Here is a 21,370-nt window from a genome sequence, read left to right as displayed (position 1 = left end):
GGGACCTTTCTCTGGTTCTGAGGAGCAGTGGCATGACCTAGCTTTGTATATGGCTATTATGTCTTCTCTTTCTTGTTCGGAAAAGTTTGATCCTATCCATACTGTCAGCTGGAAGAATTTCTGTTTTGTGCTCTGTTCCAAATTACCCTTAGATGTAGTCTGGGAGTGTGGTAGCTGGCATGGGCTTTAGCAAGGAGCATGCTGGCAAGAAAATGCAGTGGACAGTTGCAGGTTATTGCTGGAGCCTGTGAAAGAGCCTTATTTATTGTATTAATAAAATTTACAGAATCAGAATAATTCAGGTTGGAAGGGATCTCTGGAGGTCAGGTCTCGAAGCATCTCTAACTAGATCAGGTGCTCAGGGCCATGTCCAATTGGGCTCTAAATATCTCCAAAAATGGTGATTCCATAACCTCTCTGGGAAATTTACTCCAACATTTGAATACCCTCATGGTAAAAATGTTTTCCTTTGTACCCAGTTTCCCATGTGTCATCTTTTATGTCTACTGCCTCTTGTCCTTTCACTGTGCACCTTTGTATCCATCTTTCTATCACCTCCTATAAGGTAGTTTTAGACAGCAAGAAGTTCTTGCCTTAGCCTTCTCTTTGTAAGGCTGAACCTAATTCTCTTAGCCTTTTCTTGTATTTAATTTTCTTCAGATTCCTAATAATTATGCTGGACTTGCTACGGTATGTCCATGTGTGATGGTTTCAGTCTAGGCCTTCCTGGAGACCAGCTTATAACCAGGAAGGAACTAGGAATATGACAAAGGAAGTATTCCATGCTATTCCTTTATGTAACCTGGGATATAAAAAGGTGCAGATAAGAGAGTTTGCTTTCTTCTCTCTTCCGGTGGCTGAAGGTGACAGGTCTCTTCGCAGATGGTTTTTGCTTGTATAGGCCAAGGCCTGCCTGCTCTGACCTGCCGTTATCTCCAGTCTCTCTGGGAGGGTGGGGAAAGTCGGCTGCTGCCTTGCACAGCTCTGCTGTCCCGCTCAGGGATGTATTTAATTCATGTTTATATTTATTCACTAGCTCTCTATTAACAGGTATATTTAGGAGATATTTGGTTTTAGGCTTCTTTTTATCCGTTTCCCCCTCCCTTTTCCCTTTTTCCCCCCTTGGGAGCTCCCTTTTGTGGATAATATATTCAAATTGTATATATATAATTGTAAATATATATTTTGATAGAATCCTGTTTTGTTCAAACTTCTTTCAGTTTTTTTCCTGTGGTATTTTTTTCTTCCCTCTCTGGGAAGCAGGCCTTGTTGTCAAGTCTTGGTGGGAAGCCGGCTCAAAACTTGCACATGTCTTTCTTGTACTAGTAAGTTCAAAACTTTACCTGATACTTGAGATGCAATCTCACAAGAGCTGTTTAGAGACTGAATTGCTTCCTTTGACCTGCTGGGTATTCACTTACTAATACAGACCAGAATGCCATGGGTCACCTTTGCCACCAGTGCAAAGGTGATGATGATGTTCAGCTTGTTCACCAGGACCACGGCGTTCTTTTTTTCAAAGGCTGCTTCTCAGGGAATAGAACTGCAGCCTGTATGTATAGAGTTATCCCTTTGCATTTCCTTTTTAAACTTTATGAAGTTGCTGTCGGTTTTTTCCTAGTCTGTAAAGATTTCTCTGAGTAGCAACTCGGCATGTCAGTATATGAGTCACTTACCTCCTACTAAGTACTATCTGCAAACTTGCTGAGTGCAAGTCTGGGTGTCCCATTAAGGATGTTCATAAAGACATTAAATAGTATTGGCCCCAGAATTGATCTCCAAGGGATATTGAGAGTTTGGAGCAGCTGGTTGGAATTTGTGCAGCTGACCTCCAAACGTGATGGTCCAGACAATTTCCCTCACACCCTACTGCACATTTACCCAATACGTATCTCACCATTTTGGGGGCAAAGGAGCTTAGGGAGGTGGTATTAAACACCCTGCTGAAATGAAAGTAAACATTTATTCCTCTTCCCTTCTCTTCAAAGCTGGTCATCTCATTGTAGAAGACAATCAGATTGGTCAGTCATGATTTGCACTTAGTAAATCCATCTGGGCTTTTTCTGCTCATCTGTTTGTCTTTCATGCCTATTGAAATAGCTTCTCAGAGGATCTGCCTGTTGTTCCTTGAGTCTTTACAGATGCCCTTCTTGAAGTATAAATGTACTGAAAACTCTGGTTCAGGCTGTTACATATTAATGCAATTAGTCAAAGTTGTAGCACTCTAATTTTAATTATTTTCATATAAGGAAGTATCACAATGGGTGGTATAACTTGCAGACTGATTAAATGATATAGGAAAAGAGAAGTGTTTTGGGTTCTATTTCTTCAGTTTATAGTTCCTTCGATACAGAAATGTGTAGTACTGTATGTTAAAAATAAGTTCTGGTATAAAAGTAGTTTTTGTGATGTCTACACTGATATATGGAGTACGCATAGATTTAACTCAAATCAGTTAAAAAAAATTGGGAATTTTGTATGAGAGTGTTCCTACCTGTTATTTTTTTGTGCAATAATGGTAAGTGCAGACAGGCCAACAACTCCCTTTTTTTTCTGCTTTACATTTGCAGATGTGTATTTTTGAAAACGCATCCAATACTCAGTTTTAAGCAGGTTAATAATTAAAAGAACAAAGTATTGAGGATTTTAAAATTAACAGCTCTGAACAAGATCATGTTTTCTGTTATGAAGAGGGTTTTTGATGTTATATCTCTTGGTCAGAATATTTTTATTAGATGCACCCCTAATCATAGCAAGGCTTATACTAGCAGAACTGCAACAAATTTTTCTTTTCAGAGGGTTTATACTGATTTCACAAATGAAGTCAATAGTAATATAGAGTATTTTGCTGATTCAAATTAGTTATGCTAGAGCTCTTTTCAGTATTAAAAAATAACTAAAAGTCACACTGTCATATGATTTTGCAAACTGATGAAGATATGTCATATATATCACAGTGAAAAATACAATTTTTTATAAATGCACTTTCATATTTAATATAGGCTATCTTCCTAATTGTTGATAATTATTTAAGTAAATTGGATAGGTACTCAGATGCAAAACATATTGAAAAAATAACTATGTGATCAGTGAAGCTCATGAAAGAACTGATTACATTGACATTTCAGTTGACTTTTTTGTATTTTGAAAGTTTGAGTTAGTTCTGATGTTATTTAAACCCTGCCTAATTTTATAACTGCTTCCATGCTGCAGAAAAACAAATTTGAAGTAAATTGTATTATTCTTTTTCTTCTTCCTTCTTGTTACGTGCCTGAAATGTACTGTACTTCTACATTTCTTGTCACTTCTTTATAGATAACATAAGGCAGATTAATAGCAGGAATATACATTTGTTATGGTAAAATGTTGAAATGTTCTGGATGCAGAAGAATTGCTTTTAGTCTCTTAAAAGAGGCTTTGTTATACAGGGAAATTAACAGAAGGCTGGGAACCCAAGACTGCTAAATATTTTCAAATCTATCATTGAGGAATTGTGCAACTTTTTATTAGACACAATTCATGAAGTTTTACTCTTACTCAAAATATGGACTTTATCTACAGGAGTTGTTAATGAGATCAGAATAAGACCCAGTGTTGCTTTTTCCAATGTCAAAGTCCTTCACATGTTTTTTATTTTCTTTTTCAAACACAAAAATCACTAGTGAAAGGTTTAATGTCATCCAGAAAATGTACCTTTTTATAATATTTCTGTTATTTTCATAGCAGAAATTATATTTCTGTTATGAATGTCTTAATAAAAGATGTAAGGTGATAAATCTCTCATGGGATTGATTCAATCTGGGAAAATCCCATCTCTCTCCTTTGTGTTTAGGAGGACCCGGACCCTTCTGTGTGATTTTTCCAACATTGGGATTAATTTTATCTATATTAGCTAAGGGTCAGATGAGTCTATACGACTTTACTCTTCCTTGAGAATTACTATATTCGTTACTTTCAGGGTTTTTAAGAACTTCTTTGCCAAGGAAGACATAAGCCAATAACTACTTATGAAGAAATGGAGACACATGATACATACGTAAATTGTTAGTAGATAGAACTCGTGGAAAAAGGTTATACATATGAGAAAAATATGTATAAGATACATGTTCACTGTTGTTGATAAAAATCTTATTCCATCTCCAGGATGTGCTTTCAGGCTTGTTATATATTATTCCTCATGGAGTTCTGCTTTAAGCTATCTCCAGAATTAAATGAAAAATATTGTATATATTTTTCAAAAGGCCATTACTATTTCTGAGGTGATATTTGTATAATTTTTCTGTACTTCTCCATAGTATTTTTAGCTACTTGACATAGTTGCTTTGTACATTTCATTTATATTCAAGTGTTGGCAACTTGTGATGGGGAGTTCTACTGTCACTGCACTGTCCTCATTGCTATCATCTCCTCTAGGGTCTGAACAGGTTCTCAATACAACAGCACATGTATGTTCAGGATTTCCATCAGTGTTAGTGACCATTTGCAAGATTACAAACTTAATCTTGTGTCACACATTGTTTCTGAGTATATTATTGTCCTCACTTCTATATTTTATCTGCCAGTTATCTGACTGAGTCTAGAGCAACTGAATCAAGGCTGGGAGGAACCTCAGGGAACCTGACATTTCAGTTTATGTATGTTGAAATGAATATTGTTCTGAGACACAAACTGCTAGGAATCTGACATTTTAGTTTGTAATCTGAATTAACTCTTCAATGTCTTGTAGAGATGTTTTTTGTTTACTCTCTCTAATAGGAACTTTGAATATACTGCTGGACTTCTCTAATATACAAACTGCCAAAGCAAAGCAATTTCTATATCTAAGTGACATAATGACTTGAAAGGACAGAATCTTAGACCTGAATCCTGCAAAGATTTTTGTGCCTGTTTAATGTGCCTGTTCTGGAGTAGGCTAACAGAAACTAATAGACATGTACAAGATTAGGCTGTCATTTTCTAAAGAATTGCTTTTGACTTTGATATTCTATGAAAATGTCACACAAGACATAAGAATAGCAATTTATATTTTAATACTGTCTTTAAATTTTTCTATTTTAGGATTTTAATGTTGCAGACTGAGACACAATTTGCAATAAAATACATATTTACAATATAAGGGGCTGTCTTCTACCTAATTTATTAGAGCAGTGTTTTGTAAAGAAACAAGCAATAAATTATCTTTCCTGCACCATTCAAAATGTAAACCCTGAATGGGTGGTTATATGATCTTTATTCTTTATTGGCACATATACACATTCTTCCTATTAAGCTTTGGTGGATTTGGAAAGAAGGGATTTAATTATTTATTGGCTGCTGAATATCATATTTCTTACTTTACATGTTGGTGATGATTAATTCTTTTTGTAATTTTCTGGTGAATTATTTCTGTTTCTGCCTAATCAGCAGGCCTACTGTGAAATATAATTGCACTTGAAGGAAAATTACTGTCTCATGAGATGAATAAGTTTGATGATTAAATTACGTAGAATAAAGCAATAACATTCATATACCCGAGATGATATACTCATTCTTTGTTGTGCTTTGATGACCTTTTCAAAAACAGAGAGTGTTTTTAGAAAATATTCAGTATGTTTCAGGTCAGACTATATGAAATGAAATTTGAAGAATCCTAAATAAGATATAGTCTCACAGAAGATGCAAGAATTTAACCCTTTTAAATTAAAAATATCGGTCCTGATCTTGGTTCAACATAATATATATCACTGAGGTTGGAAAAAGCTCTTAAAATTGATCAAGACCCATGCATCCTACTAAAGTTAATTACTAAATTGATCAGAAATAATTTTTTATGGTATTCATATGAACAGGAGGCAGACTTGGTTGGAAGGAACCTTAAAGATCATATAGTTCCAACTTTCTCCCACCTCCAGAGTCAGGGATGCTGAAATATTTATAAAAGACCCACATTTTTAAGACAAGTAAGACTTTGCTCTATAAGCTGTAAATATTTGAGAAGTAAGCCAAACAGCAGTCTAGGTATATGTTAAGAGATACCATTATTAAAAGATATAAAATTAAGTTTTTCTGGGTTTAGTGGAGCTCATTTTGAAAGGTGAACTTCAACTTGCATGAGAGTGGCACCTTAATTGATTTCTTGGGTTTTCCAATGCATCTCAGCTATTCAGAGTGCTAATTTTGAGTTATAGCTTCTATTTGACAACCTACACTGTAGATTAATTGCAAAATCATGCAAATATGATCCACAAATCACAGAAAAAAAAAAATTAGCTTTTGGCATGCATGACTGACATTTTATGAGAAATGTCTCAAAAATTGTTTGTAGTATAGATTGTCTCCAAGATTGAAGTGCATAGTAGCAAATCCCTGTGGTCCAAGTAGTCATTTTTACCTCAGTGCAGTGATTGCTAGCATCTTGGTAGAAGAATTTCAGAAAAAAAATCTTTCTAAAACAAATAGAATAACTCCCCATAATTTTCAAAATGGAATTTGAAGTTAGAACTTTCTTTGACTGGTGATCTGTGATGCTGAATCTCAGAAGAGGATTTTATATTTCTAAGCAATGCTGTGGGATGTAAAGGAAAAAAACCTGAAAAAATGGACACAATTAATTTGCTGATTGTGGTACAGCTTTGCTTAAACGAATGATTCAGTAGTCATATTTTAATACAGAATGAAATGTGAATAGCCAGAGGTTTAGCCAATGTAGGTCACTGAAGGCAGTAGCATGTTGTAATGTTATATGTAATTTATATATATGTGTATATATATATATATAGTATATATATATATATATATGAAATAAACACAGGAACCAGCTTTTTTATTTCATATTTCATTCAGAGCAATCAATTTCGTTACAAATTAGAATTTTTTTCTCTGTTTTTCTGAATTCAATACAAAGAAAAATAAGTAGAACTTTCAAATTCTATAGTATGCAGGTGAACAGATTAGAGAACATTTTGGATACCCCTTTGATCCATAAGAACCATAAATCCAGAAGATGATGTCTAAATTCTAAACAATCCAAATATAAACATTCCTATGTTTCTATATTTTTAAAAAATAAGATTACCAAACTTATTACCATATTTATTACCATATTGCAGCGATGTAGGTCAAAGGGAAGTGACAGCAGTAAGTTTCCCAGCTGTCAGTGACCTTGTATGTGAAGTTAAAAAAATGTAACCTCTCCCTTACATTTGCCATGGAAATAAAGGTAAGTGTCCCATAAAACAAAGTAGTGCACGTTATCATTTCAACTCCAAGTTATGTTGCAGAAATAATTTAGAGCTTGTTTGAGTGTGTTCCTTTTGTGTCTGTAGAAATTACTGTAGCCAACTTTTAAAGTCCTACTTGCTGTCATAGTAGATCCTCATTTCACATAACTCAGCAAATGACAAAAAATCATTGTGGGGAAAGCTTTTACATTTAATGTTTGCTCTTTTCAATGCTTATCTCTTGTCTGACTTTTGTGTGAAAGCTCAGGCCGGATATGCAAAAAAGGAAGAAAGGCAGAAAAAAAGTTTTCTCCGTTGTATTCCCTTTCAGCCAAGTATTGACACATTTCATTCAAAGACATGATTGCTCACAGTTACAGTTGCTTCTGTTTAATATCACCCTGGATCACAGTAGGAGTTGAGATAGTGAATATGATGAATTTTCTTCTTTGGACATAGGCATTAATGGTGGTGTTTCCCTGGCACTCACAGAAGGTTGTTTCTATTCTCATAAAGTGAGCTTTAAAAAATTTGCTACAGTTTTGTCAGTTAGTTTCATTAATTTCTCATGTATAGAATTTAAATAGATGTGGGAGCTGGGATAATTTATACTGTCTGTTTTGAAGATAAAAACAATAGCAGTTTTATATATATAGTAAAGAACTGCTGTTATGTTTCTACTTACCAACAAGTTCTGCAGATAACCTGTGAAAGAGATAGGATTTTATAAATACATGTGAAGTTATGTGCATGTATGTAATCAGTAAAACCCTCCTTATTCTCTTCTAAGTGTGGTATGAGCAAAAAGGCAGGCTTTATGGTGAAATTAATCTACATCTAAAGCAATATGCAGATTATTATATTGCCCACATAATGTAGATTTGAAAGCTAGTGGAAATGTTGATAACCTTTAGTATATCAAAAGTCTGGTTCTTAGAAATTAGCAAATTATTTGTAATAGTGTAGAAGCTGTGTGATCTCTCAATTTTCTAAAATATATGATATCTCTCTCTCTAAATACTGGATCTAAGAAATAAAAAGTCTTTCTCCTTTTTATTTCCTGTACATGTACTGATCAGGGTAACAGTTTTAACTGTATAGTTTTACTGGTAATATTGTCTCTCATCACTCTACAGTTTCCCCCACCCCTTCTCAATCCTGGGTTTAGTTCACAATATCATGTTATGAGCTGTGGCAACCCGGTCGTCTGTTATTCCTGTGGCAGAAAGCATGGGCTTGAAGGAAGCTATTGGTGCCTTCTAGGGAAGCTTGTGTTGGCTACTGCACAAAAATGAGGGAAGGACACTGGTAGGTAGAGGAATATGCCGGAAGAGGTAATAGTTCACAATATTAGTGCATGCAGTACTCTCTTGTTCTGGTCCCTTCCAAAAAATAAGTAAAACTTATGCTGAAGGATCCTAACACGTGCATGGAGTAGTGCAGATTTTCTATTTCTATGTTGTGTTGACACCATTCTACAGCTAGAAATACCAGAAAGCTTCTATTAAAATAGGAAAGTTCTGTTAAATTTCTGATTCTACCAATCTCTTTTATGCTTTCTGTGTGTGAGCATAACTTGAATCCAGCTGAAGTCATACCTCTTCAAAGAGCTTTCTTACTGCAAGAAGAACCTTAATTTTGCAAGAGGTGAGTCTGTTTCTGTTCATACCTATGAATATGCAGATAAATTAAATCCAAATCTAGTGTGTGCCTAGGGTTATCAGTGTTTGAAAGGTCTCCCATGGTGTTCATAGGGATGAAACGGAACCTCCTTCAAGCAGAATTTCTAGTGGTAAATGAGCTTCTTTTGTTAGTGAGAAGGCAGAAATATTTGCAATAAGGATTCTGATTTGGGTAGGCTACTGGAGAGTGAGCATTTTGGTGACAGCTGGGTTGAGATTCACAGAATCAGAATCAGAGAATATGCCGAGTTGGAAGGGACCACAAGGATCATTGAGTCCAACCCTTAGCCCTGCACAGAACCATCCCCAAGAGTCACACCATGTGCCTGAGAGTATCATCCAAATGCTTCTTGAACTCCGCCAGGCTTGGGGCTGTGACCACTTCCCCGGGGAGCCTGTTCCAGTACCCAACCACCCTCTGGGTGAAGAACCTTTTCCTGATATCCAATCTAAACCTCCCCTGACACAAATTCAAGCCATTCCCTTGAGTCCTGTCACTGGTCACCATAGAGAAGGGATCAGTGCCTGCCCCTTCTTTTCCCCTCACAGGGAAGTTGTAACTGCAACAAGGTCTCCCCTCAGTTTCCTCTTCTCCAGGCTGAACATACCAAATGACCTCAGCCACTCCTCATACGACTTTCCCTCAGGGCTCTTTACTGTTTTCATTGCCCTCCTTTGGATGCTCTCTAGGAGCTCAATATCTTTCTTATATTGCAGTGCCCAAAACTGCACACAATATTCAAGGTGATGCTGCCCCAGTGCAGAGCAGAGAGGGACAATCTCCTTCCTCGATCGGCTGGTGATGCTTTGCCTGATGCTCCCCAGGACACGGTTGTCCCTCCTGGCTGCCAGGGCACTGCTGACTCATATTCAACTTGCCATTGACCAGGGCTCCCAGGTCCCTTTCCAAGGCACTGCTCTCCAGCATCTCATTCCTCAGCCTGTACGTACATCCAGGGTTGCCCCATCCCAGGTGCAGAATCCAACACTTTCCCTTGTTGAACTTCCTATGGTTGGTGACTGCCCAGTCCTCTAATTTGTCTCTCTGCAGGACCTCCCTGCCTTTGAGGGAGTCAACAGCTCCTCCCAGTTTTGTGTCATCTGCAAACTTGTTTAGTATCCTTTCCAGTTCTGTGTCCACATCATTTATGAAGGTGTTGAAGAGCACAGGGCCCAAGATGGAGCCCTTTGGAACCCCAATAGTGACAGGTCACCAGTCTGATGTTACCCCCATTCACTATAGCCCTCTGTGCTTGACCTGTGACCCAATAGCTCACCCACTGCATGATGTGTTTATCTAGCTGTGTGCTGGATATTTTGTCCAGAAGGATCCTGTGAGAGACAGTATCAAAAGCTTTACTGAAATACAAAAAGATGACATCAACTGGTTTCCCTTGATCAATGAGGTGGGTTACTTTGTCATAAAAGGAAATGAGGTTGGACAAACAGGGCTTTCGTCTCCTGAAGATGTGCTGGCTTTGACCAATGACTGCATTTTGATTTTCGATACCTCCAATCTTCTCCATAACTTTAACAGGCACTGAAGTTTCCTGTGATCTAGTCCTAAACCTCTCCATCTAAGGTAGTAGAAATAAAGTAGCTGTAGGTTTCCTTTGTAGTCCACTAGCCATGCTTCCGCTCACAGTTCTCTAAACTTTTTTGTATTTTGTTTTAGGATGAAGGCTTCATTCTACAGGAATTCATTTAGGAGGAAGTAGAGCACACTCTAGAAATGTCTGTACCACAAACAAATTTAATAAAGGAAAGTTTTTGTGGTGAGGCAAGTAGATTTCTCAAAATGTTGAAGTCTGTGTAGGTTTTCTCCCAGTATATATTGCAGCTATTGATGCCACAGCTTAAGAGTTATTTTTTTATTTTTTTTAGAGCCGGGGGAATGGAGTGTGTGTAGAAAGATTATGTAAAAGATAGCTCTTCTAGAGAGAGTCAACACTGCCAATAAAGCTAAACCACTTAATCTGTGAGCAGCTATCTCTTCATGACACTAAATATGAAGACTGCATGGAGCCAGAACAGCAAGAAGTGATCATATTATTTGCATATTTACCATCTTACTGGCAGTTGATTAATGTATCTAGCAATGTGTTGTGATTAAGATACTGTTGCTTGGGAAGAAAGTAAGATAGACTGCTGCAAGTAACATATATGACTGCTAAAGATATTGTAAGGCAGGTGTTATGTTCTTTATTGCAGAATTTCCTTCCCTGACTTTTTTTCTTGTTTGTGTTAATACCGTTTTAATTACTAAAACTTTTCTTGTTTCCATGAATTCTAGCAGTTTCTATGAACAGGATTATTCAATGTCTTGGGGATGACATTTATTTTTCCCAGTTTTTTAGTGTTGCAGGATTTCAGGTTTTTTTCCTATAGATCCTTAATTAAGTATGGCCTTGGTGTGGCCTTAGTTGCTATGATTGATCAGTTGGCAGGAAGATGAAAGAGTATTTCTAAGAATAGAATTAAATTGACTTGTCTGTGTGATGTCCTGAATCTTGTTAATCTTGCTAATTACAGGGCATTTTACATTTTATCTCATTAGACTTCACAAATTTGTATTTTCAGTCACAGTGTGTCTAAGTCTAACTCCAGCATTAACTTTGAAGCGAATAGGTGTCAAACTCATTACTTTCTCTGGATTCTTCTTGTAAAATAAATTTAGTTTAGGACCAGAAACCTCTGCCCTATCATCATAACTTAAGTCAAAGATCAAATCAGTAAAAATAGGTACTTACTTTGCATTTTATTTTGTATCCAATATCATAGGAAATTATTCCTCATGCATGTACTCAAGTAGAGAAAGATAGTGACCTCAACTGTAGTGAGCGTTCTTCATTCCCAGAACTACCTGTGTTCTCTATTTCAGTGTTGCAACTATAGGTCATTCTTTAGAAGTAAATATTAGCGAAAATTCTTTTTGTACTTGACGAATGTAAGTGCTTCTGAGGGTCCTTACTGCTATGATTTCTTAATGTTTACACTTTTTAATCTGGATCTTTGGTCTGAAGTTAAGACAAAGGTTATTAATATAGCCTCATCTTCCTCCATTATATTAATTGTATTTGAGATGCTGGCATGTGGTTATTATTGAAGTTAAGAATGAGTTAGAACTGAACCTGCAGTGTCCTTTTTAAAGTCCAATGCATTGTAGAGACTAGGAATGAAAGATATGTGCCTGGTTGATTGAAAGCGTTAATAGAAAACTATAAATCCTAAGGGGCCAGAGATATTCTGAAGCAGAAACTTGACAGACTAGATTAGAGGTAATTGTCTTCTTTATTCTCACAAAAATCAGTGAGAGAGTTTCTCATTTGACAGTTTGCCATTGACATGTTGGACAGCAATTTCATATGAACTTGGAGACTATTAACAAAAGGCAGGGATAGAAAGCTGGAACTTTCTTCACAGTACAAGTGATAAATGGATGTAAGCCTCAGAGACATCAAGAAGGTCACATTCTAAGGTTAAATTAGTGAAGGGAGAAAATAAGCATATAAGTCCCAAATTACCTAGTTAAATTAAAAAGAATCTACTGTATACAGAAAAAAATAGAGAAATCAGATATATTTTCATTTATTACCCTGACTTCGATAAATGATCAAATAATCTGAAGAATGGTAAAATCAGTAAAGAGGAACATACAAGAGGTCTTGCTCAGGGATGTGTATTTTGTTGTAACTCAGATCAAACACAGAGTACTTGGTGACTGACAACCCTGTCAGTTCGAGATTAGGGACAGATATATCACTGCACACTTATAACAAGATATCTAACTCAGTCATAAGCAAAACAAAAAATATAGATTAGGGTTGACCAAAATGCTGCTGAAGAAAAAAAACATGAAACCCCAACAATCACCAAAACTCTCAGAATCTTGAAACAATTTTTTTGTTCTGGAAAATCTTAAAGTGCAAGGGTAACCAATTAGCTGCCAATTTTCGATTGAACATCTGAGAAATGACTTTTTGCCTGACCTGCACTCCACTGGATGTATATAATAGTATCAATGAGTTTGAAATCCTGTTGCCTCACTCTCTATAAGTGTAAATTCAGACTTCTGAGTCATCAATTATAAATATCTTTCAAGGATCATGAGCTATTGGCACTGAAATTAGATAGGGAAAGTAAGTGTTGAAGTATCATAAATACACAGCTTTCTGTTGTGAAAGAAGCAGTAGTAGGAAACACTGCTGAGAAAAAGAGTATTTGGCTAAATTAGTTTAATACCTGATCTAGTGTTGTTCACTACTTTGCATAAACAAAAAAGCCCCTTTGCTTAAAGCTCTTTTACATCATTCTCTTAGCAAGAATGCAGAAGAGAATTTTCCATGTTTGACCTTATTGTTAGCTAATTTGGCTAGATGTAGATACATCTTCATTGAACTCTTTGACCAGCATTATTAACTGTGAGTAGTTATATGTTTAAGTGTAGGTTTCACCCCATTTGCTTTTGAAAGATGTTTATGATTTGGGGAAAAGGGAACTCTTTATGTTTTATCTTAATATTGTTATTTTTAATTTATGTTAATCTACCCTCAGAAGTAATCACCTTTAGGTAATTTACATGACTGTTTTCTTTCCCTTCAATTCTGGGAACTTGTGGGAAATCAATCTATTCTGAAAACTAAGAACCCTTCCAGCTTAAATAAAGCATAAGCTTTTTAATTAATTACTTTCGTTTTCACATGTTTAATTTTATTATGTTTGATGAAATGAATGGAGGTTGTTAACTAGGCTGCCAAGACAGATGCTATGTGGTTAACTGTGTTACAGAAAAGTAATACCAGATTATAACTGTCTTGTAATTTTTTAATGGTTTTGCCCTGTAAAGTTTACTACCCTATTAAATCTGTAGGTTAGTCTTAGTTAGGAGGCTTTCATAAGATTTCCTAAATAGATGGCTGGTGAAGAATTCATCACATAAAACAATACATCTCAAAAATTCATGGTTATAATCTAGTTTATAGGGGTAGGAAATCAAGAGATATATTTCTTATTTCCAAATTCAAATTAATAGACATGCCCTCCTAAATTATGTTTTTCAATTTCAAAGGAAAAAATCAATATACTTAAAATTATTTGAAATATATTTTATCCATTGCATAGCAACTCAGCTTTTACTCTTCCCTTTTAAACATCCTGGCAATAAATCATGCTGGGTAAACAGAGAGTGATTTGCATTAAGCAATAATGATGAAAATATATAAACCAGGAAAATGCAATTATCTACACTCAAAAAAAGCAACTTCATAAGAATTATGATTGTTAGCTTCATTTTCTATGGTAACAAAGTGTATGATATTATACTGCCTCCACAGCTATTCCTCTACCTCTGCCTCCTTAGTCAGTGGCTAATATCAAGCAAACTGGATAGTATGGTTCAAAGACACTAAATTCCTATAAATTTTGGTGTTCACAGTGAAAAACTCTGAGAGACTCTAATACTGAGAGAAAGAATGCAGCAGGATCTTAAATTTATTTGACAACAGAAAGAGATGTTGCAAATCCCATGCTGGGAAAGTTTCAGTTGGACTTTATTCTTTTGTTATGTATCAACAAATTCACTCCTCCATCAAAGTTTGTGTTTGACATAGGTTCTTTGTTGTATAATAGGTTTCTGCCTCAGATTTTGTATACTTCCACTGAAAAGCCAGTTGATTATGAGACACACTTGCACTGCAGCCCAGGGCTTGGAAGGTGTAGTGCTTACAAGAAGTATTTTTCTTTTGTACAATGCTATGGTATAAAGCAGTATGGCCTCATTGCACTAATTGTTTTGTGGGTAGATCTTCAACCTGCAGTGAGCTTGTCTAGGTTCTTGTTGACACTAGTAGTGATTGTCCTCTCTTTGTACTGCCACAAAGATGATCACAGGGCTGGAACGACCCTTCTATGAGGAAAGGCAGAGAGTAGGGGTTATTCAGAAGAGGAGGCTCTGGGGAGACCTTATAGCATCCTTCCAGTAGCTAAAGTGGACCTGTAAGAAAAATGGGGATAGACTTTTAAACAGAGTCTTTTTTGACAGTACAAGGGGTAGTAGTTTAAATTGAAGGATAGCTGATTCAGATTGGATGTGAAGAAGGAGTTTTTATATGAGGGTTATGAAACACTGGCACAGGTTGCCCAGAGAGGTGTTAGATGCCCCATCCCTGGAAACATTCCAGATCAGGCTCTGAACCACCTGATTTGTTTGAAGATGTTGCTGCCCATTGTAGGGGCGTTGGACTATGGCATTTAAAGGCTCCTTCCAACCCAAACCATTCTATGATTCTCATTAGACTATTTATTCCCATTAGCCCTACTCCTTCCAGCTCTTACTTTGAACTAAAATAGTCTGGCAGGAGCATTATTTGAACCAGGGCTTTTGAACTGTACTGAACAAACCCTGGTGATTTCAGTAAAAGTAGTCACTGCAGCTGACAGCAGAGTCACAAGACTTTCAGTTTAATCCTAAAATTCTGAAGAATACTGAGGCACTAGCTACCTTTGAAAGTATATGCCTTAATTTTTTTATTAATTCAAGGAGCTATCCTAACCTCCCTTCCTCTTGTAATTTATGCTTATGCTGCATTTGTGATATTTGATATTGTTTAAGCAATAAAGACTCTCTTTTTACCACCTGAAAAAAACCAGATCCTGGGCACTGATCAAATATAATGTTACATCAAGTGAAATATTGTTATCTTTGTTAGGTAACGAATAGATCTCATTTTAGCTATTTACTCAAAAAGCGAAAGGCATCACCATCATCATTTTAATTATGATTTTATTTACATTTTGGGAGTGCCTGAAAGCCTCCATCACTGTCAGTGTGCCATTATGCTGTGTGAGAAACACAGAAAGGCACAGTCCTTATTAGAAAGCTAATGGCTTGAGAAACTGTAGAATACTAGGACACTTTTATGCGTGCTTATGTCTGAATTAATGTTATCTAACTGGTAATATTTCTTTTCCCATTTTATGGGTTGTATCATCCATTGTTATTTAAGCAGGATGTAGAACATTGCCATGATACATTTGGCATTATTGAGATAAAGAATGAAATTATTGGAAGTTCTTTTGCAGTCAATAATTTTATTTTGTCAAGACTTGACAGATAATACTCCTTTTTGCTTTTTCTTTCTGATGTCTGTATGTGATAACTAAAGCTATTATAATCCATAGTTATGCAGAGGAAAAGAAATTACCAAAATAGTGTATTTGTGACTAGAGAGCTTGAAAACAGTAGCCATAAACAAAAGCCCACTTTACAAGAAATGCATGCATATTTCCTTCTGTAAGGAAAGATACTTTTATTGCTTTCACAGAAGTAATAAATCATGGTAAAAATATGTTATGAAAATACAGCCTCGCACAGAGGAAAAATAAAATCCTTGTTACATATGATGACTGAAGAATGGAAATTTTTTTGTCATTATACAGAGATCTTCTTGGGTGCTGAGAGAGAACTGGAAGAAGTGGGAGCTCAGCCCACACAAAAGGTATGTCTCTGGGATTCCCAGATTACCTTGCTCAGCCTGTACTCCTATTCCCATCTCTAGATTGCCTGCCTAGATTGCTCAGTGCTGTGTGTTGGTGTTGTGCAGCTCTGGCTGAAGATGACGTTGCTGTAGCAGACTGTCTTTTGGCTGTTCTTGTGGGTTCGTTTTCTACCAATGGGAGGTGGAGAGGAAAAAAGGGGATTAGAAGGTCAGGACACAAAAAACAGAGAAGATGCTGCACGGAAATTTCTTGTACATGAGATCTGTGGTGTCTTGGTAACCTCCCTCGCACATTCTAGAAGTGGGCAGGTGTGATGGACTGAAATGTCAGTAGTGTCTTCAACATTGTCAAAATCATAGAAAGACTTTTTGTCAAACTGCAAGGAAGCACAGTCTGTCTGTGACCATCGAAGCACCCCCCTCCTCCCAGTGCCTCTCGAGTGGAATTTAGACTGTGACTGGGGACTTGAGATAAGACTATTGTCTAATCATCTCAGGTCTGAGGAGGAGTAAACAAGGCTCAGGAATGAAGAATGTATCTGTGTTAAGAACCAGCCCTAGCTGGGCTCAGGAGGTGGTGGAGGAGAAGGGTTTCGGGTGTGTGATGGTGAAATCTCTCCACACCAAACCAAAGGAGTAACTCTCTACCCACCCCCCCATCCCCCAAGAAGACCATGTGCACACAGGACATTCACATGAGAGGCAGCTGAGAAGGGGTCACAAACCACCAAAGACTCCCGAAGCGTCCCCCTAATTCATTCCTGAGGCCTTCCACCACCAGAAGACTGCACATAATCTGAGTGAAGCAACAAATCTGCTGCAAGAGACTGCAAAGTTTCCACCACCACCCACCCTGCCAAGGGGTGTTGCCAGGCATCTCCTGAACGTATATTAATCTATTACTCTATGTTTTTTGGGAAACCCTAACCACCAAAAAGATCAGAAGAACTGGACTGTCGGGATGCTGCCGGGTTACACGGAGTGGTGGTACTTTTCTATTTTACTCTCTCTATCACTTTCTTTCTTCTATCCCCCCACCCTTCCTTTTCTCTAATTCTTTCTATCTCCTTTGGTCTGTCTTGCTTTACCATTAAATATAACCCATATTATTGACTTTGGCATTTGGTCTCATTTGCACCTTCATTCAGGTAGAGGCATTTCTAACAATTTTAATAACTGGGTCATAACAGTAGGGAAGAAGTCAGTGCAGAAGGCTGAGGAAAGGAAATATTTCAGCTTGGCCTAGTGGGAAATGAGATCACTGCAATCACTGATCAAGTGATATATGTCCCTCTCTTTGATTATATCTGAACCAGTAGCTTCAATAGTGTAAGGGAATGTACTTGGGCAGTTGAGTTTAATCATAGTAGAGGAGTCACTGACCATGATTTCAGACCATGCCAACCAGTACCTGCTCCTGCATGTAGTGGGAGAAACAGCACAGATGCAGAACTGTTCCTATTTGGCAATTTGCATTGAAGGGGAAATTCAAATTGTAACTGCTCAGCTATGATAATTTGTGACCAAGGAATGATCTGGCTTTAGAGGTTGTAAATTCAGTGATGATAACTGGGTCAGACCATGCACTGTCCCAGGCCAAGGAATGATCCCAGTTGTGCTTCATTTTCAAGTGTAGATATAACTTGTATAACTAGTTCTTACCTGTTTACCTCAAAAGGGAGCAGTTTATACCTACAGCTCTGGAGGCTCATGACTGCCAGAGACCTCTAGGTGTGCTCTAATTTATTAATCAAACTAAAAGTCTTTGAAAACAACAAGTAAGAGATCTTGATATCTGTGATTCAGACCTTTGGGTTGGCAAAGACTGTCTGCCCTATAAGCACACATTTCTTCTATTGAACTTTTAACCATGAAAATGTTTCTGTTAGTGCTTCCACCCTAAATTCCCAAGCCATCCTATGGCTGTACTGCATGCTAATGAACAAAGACCATGTCTCTCATTTTCTCTTCTTCACTGACCAGAGATGGTCACAGTGTTTCTGTGCATATACAAATACATGTTTAAGACATAGTTTTCTATGTTTTATCTCTGGTATTCACATACAAATATTTTTAAAGCTGGTGTATTTTCCTCAAGGAAATCTTAATAGAACTAAGGAAAGGAAATGTAGTTGAAGAGAAAAAATATGTGTGAATAAAGACTTAACAAAAGGAACAGTATTATCTAGTAAATCTGTGCTGTGTTGTCTCTCAGCAGAAAGATCTAATTTCACCTCTAGTTTCTGCTGCCTTTCTGTTGTAACATTCAGATTCACATGGTAAGACTATCCAGGAGCTTGTGTAGCTACCTATGGGCTAACACAATGTCCATCTGACAGTGAGAACGGCAGAGTTACAGATACTTAGGACAATCCTACCCTTAGGAGAATCCCGCCTCCTTGTAAAGCATTATTATGCTGAAAGTGGTCACTTACATATGTGCCTTTCAGATAAGAATTGCTGACAGTTCAAGGTGCAAGGTTGGTCATTTCTGCCTGATCAACCAAGAGCATACTTGAACCTGCTGCGATTGTCTCTCTGACAACAGTAAAAAGAAACACACTTTTTTCCTCCTGGCAAATGGACCATGAAGAGGAAGATTTTCTCATTTGGCTACTTGCTATCTGACCAATGTAGCTGACTGGAGAAATGCTGGAATAAATTCTGTACCTGGATGGTTCCTGTTGATGCTGCTCACTCTTGTTGCTGCTCTTGACAGTCAAAATGTGACTGTCCCAAGTGGTCTTCCCCAACTTTTAGTAAAAGTTCCTGTTGTTATTGCAGTGGTTGAGGACTAAACAATGTGTGCCTCCCAGCACTGCAGTCCATAGATACCATCCTTTCACTTGTGTTCTGAACTGGCAGTTACAAGACCTGCTCACAATCTCTGTTTCATTTGACTTCATAGCTGGATAATTTTGACTTTTGACTGAAGCTAAACCTGCTGAGCATTGTAGGTTGGCATCTGCAGTTTGTTCCCTGGCCTCTGCCTGGTGTGAGGCAGTATGAACCCGTCCATCAGAAAAGATCCCCAAACTACATTTAGTTCTTACCTATCAATAGAAATTGATAGGAAGCCTGCATCACCAAATGTTATTTTATAGAGAAGGAAATATGGAGTAAAAATTTTGCAAAATTTTTGTTTTAAACTGACACATACAAATGAAATATCAATTTACATCCTGTCTTGACAAAAACTCCTAATCTTTTTCAGGTCTTTGGTTTAAAGAACTTGGCTTGGAGTAGAATTTTTCTCATGGCAGAAAGCTCTATTATAGCCAAATCATTTTGTGGTGGTCTGAATGACCACTGATGAATTTATCTGGTGTAAATGGGGCATTTTCCACATCAGTATCATATACAACCATGGTTTGATTTGAAGGCATTATTTTTAGGCATATTTTAGAAGTAGCATACAGTCAAATTATGAAGGCATTTATGTACCCCTTGCACTTAGTCAGTCATTTTGTATAAACATTTTATCTCAAACTGCCATAACCATGGCTTCTTACATTTTTTTTCAATTAGTAATTTTCCTCTTTTATCTCAAATCTCCAAAATTGTTCACTGAGCGGCATTCATGATATGTGAAAAGAAACAATCTATTTTCTGTACATCAATATATACAATATTTACATTATGCAGTGATGATCTCCCTCCCTCTGTGAGTGAAATAACATTTTTCAGTCATGGTGCTAACAGTGTAAATCAAAACAGACTCAGTCTAAAAAGGGCGCTTTTCATCCTCAAACACATAAAATATGCATATTAAATTAAAAAGCTTTGGAATTCATGAATTACTGTAGCCCGAGGTTAGTAATAATTTATATCTTATGAAATTTTTCTAGTAGTTATTAATGAAAGTACTCAGTGGTAAAGCATACATACCACAGTACCATTGCAATGCCTTGAATACATCCCAGATTACTTAAAATGGAAGAAACATTTTTTACCTGATGTAAATCAGTCCAGCTGGCTTGACTCCTCCCCACTAAAGATCAAACCAGGGTTTTTCAGTCAGTGTCTGGGATGCACTTGGAATACAATATCTAATAAAAAAAGCTAGATGTGTAGGGGAAGCTTGGGGTGCATGACAGGCTCATTGATTCCTTACATATATAATGATTCTAAACAGTAAGTTCTTTGCACTGGCTTACCACTGTGTTATTTCCTCCTTTCAGCTTCTGCAGGTATACTGACTGCTTTATCCAGGATAACTCAGGCAGAACAAGAAAGGTGCTATGGAAGACTTTTTTTTTTAATCTCTCCAATAATTTAGCTACATAGATAATTAGGAAATTTGCACTGTTGGTTGCAGTTGAAACAGGTTTATACAGACAAGCTTCGTAGGGGCATAGGGGGGTGGGTAAATACGATGGGTAAATATGATTCTGCATTTGCATTCTGGGATGGTCTGCAGCTGAAGTGGTGATAGTCACTCTCACAGGGTTACCATCATGGCGCAGGCATGATCCTGGAGGCTGTTGGAGAAGTACTGCACTGAGCTTTGTACACTAACAGAAAGATACATTAAATTCTAGTGAACCTGAAATGTTTGGAAAATGAGGAAACATTTCTGAAGTTGTGAAGGAAGTATGTACTCTCCTAGAGGACATTTTAAACTAATAAAAGTTTTCTTATGTCTTTTGGAGAAATCTTTGTGTTAATGCCTGTTACATTATCAGAATTAAGATTTTACTTGTCTTGTAAAAGTAACAACTTGGAGCTCCCTTCCAATGCCTAAAGGGATCCTACAAGAGAGCTGGAAGAGGGACTTTTCACAAAGGTATATAGGGGTAGGACAAGGGTTAATGGTAAGAGAGTAGGTTTAAATTAGATATTAGGAAGAAATTCTTTACTGTGAGGGTGGTGAGGCACTGGAGCAGGTTGTCCAGAGAAGCTGGGAATGCCCCATCCCTGAAGGTGTTCAAGGCCAGGTTGGGTGGAACTCTGAGGAACCTGGTCTAGTGGCAGGTGTCCCTGACAATGATGG

The 21,370-nt window shown here is 37.1% G+C and overlaps 1 long non-coding RNA gene across 1 annotated transcript; it reads left to right on the top strand.

Annotated features, from left to right (window-relative positions):
* The first annotated feature begins 773 nt into the window (after nucleotides 1-773).
* LOC108509157 lies at nucleotides 774-17,406 on the top strand. Its single transcript, XR_001878583.1, has 4 exons — nucleotides 774-1,050; nucleotides 1,264-1,325; nucleotides 16,319-16,377; nucleotides 16,483-17,406. It is a non-coding gene; the product is annotated as an uncharacterized LOC108509157 (long non-coding RNA).
* The last annotated feature ends 3,964 nt before the right edge of the window (nucleotides 17,407-21,370 follow it).

The sequence above is a fragment of the Lepidothrix coronata genome, unplaced genomic scaffold, assembly GCF_001604755.1.
Source record: "Lepidothrix coronata isolate B3197 unplaced genomic scaffold, Lepidothrix_coronata-1.0 Scaffold342, whole genome shotgun sequence".
Classification (NCBI taxonomy): Eukaryota; Metazoa; Chordata; class Aves; order Passeriformes; family Pipridae; genus Lepidothrix; species Lepidothrix coronata.
The sequence above is the reverse complement of the archived record's forward strand: the minus strand, read 5'-3'. Positions and strand labels throughout refer to the sequence as shown.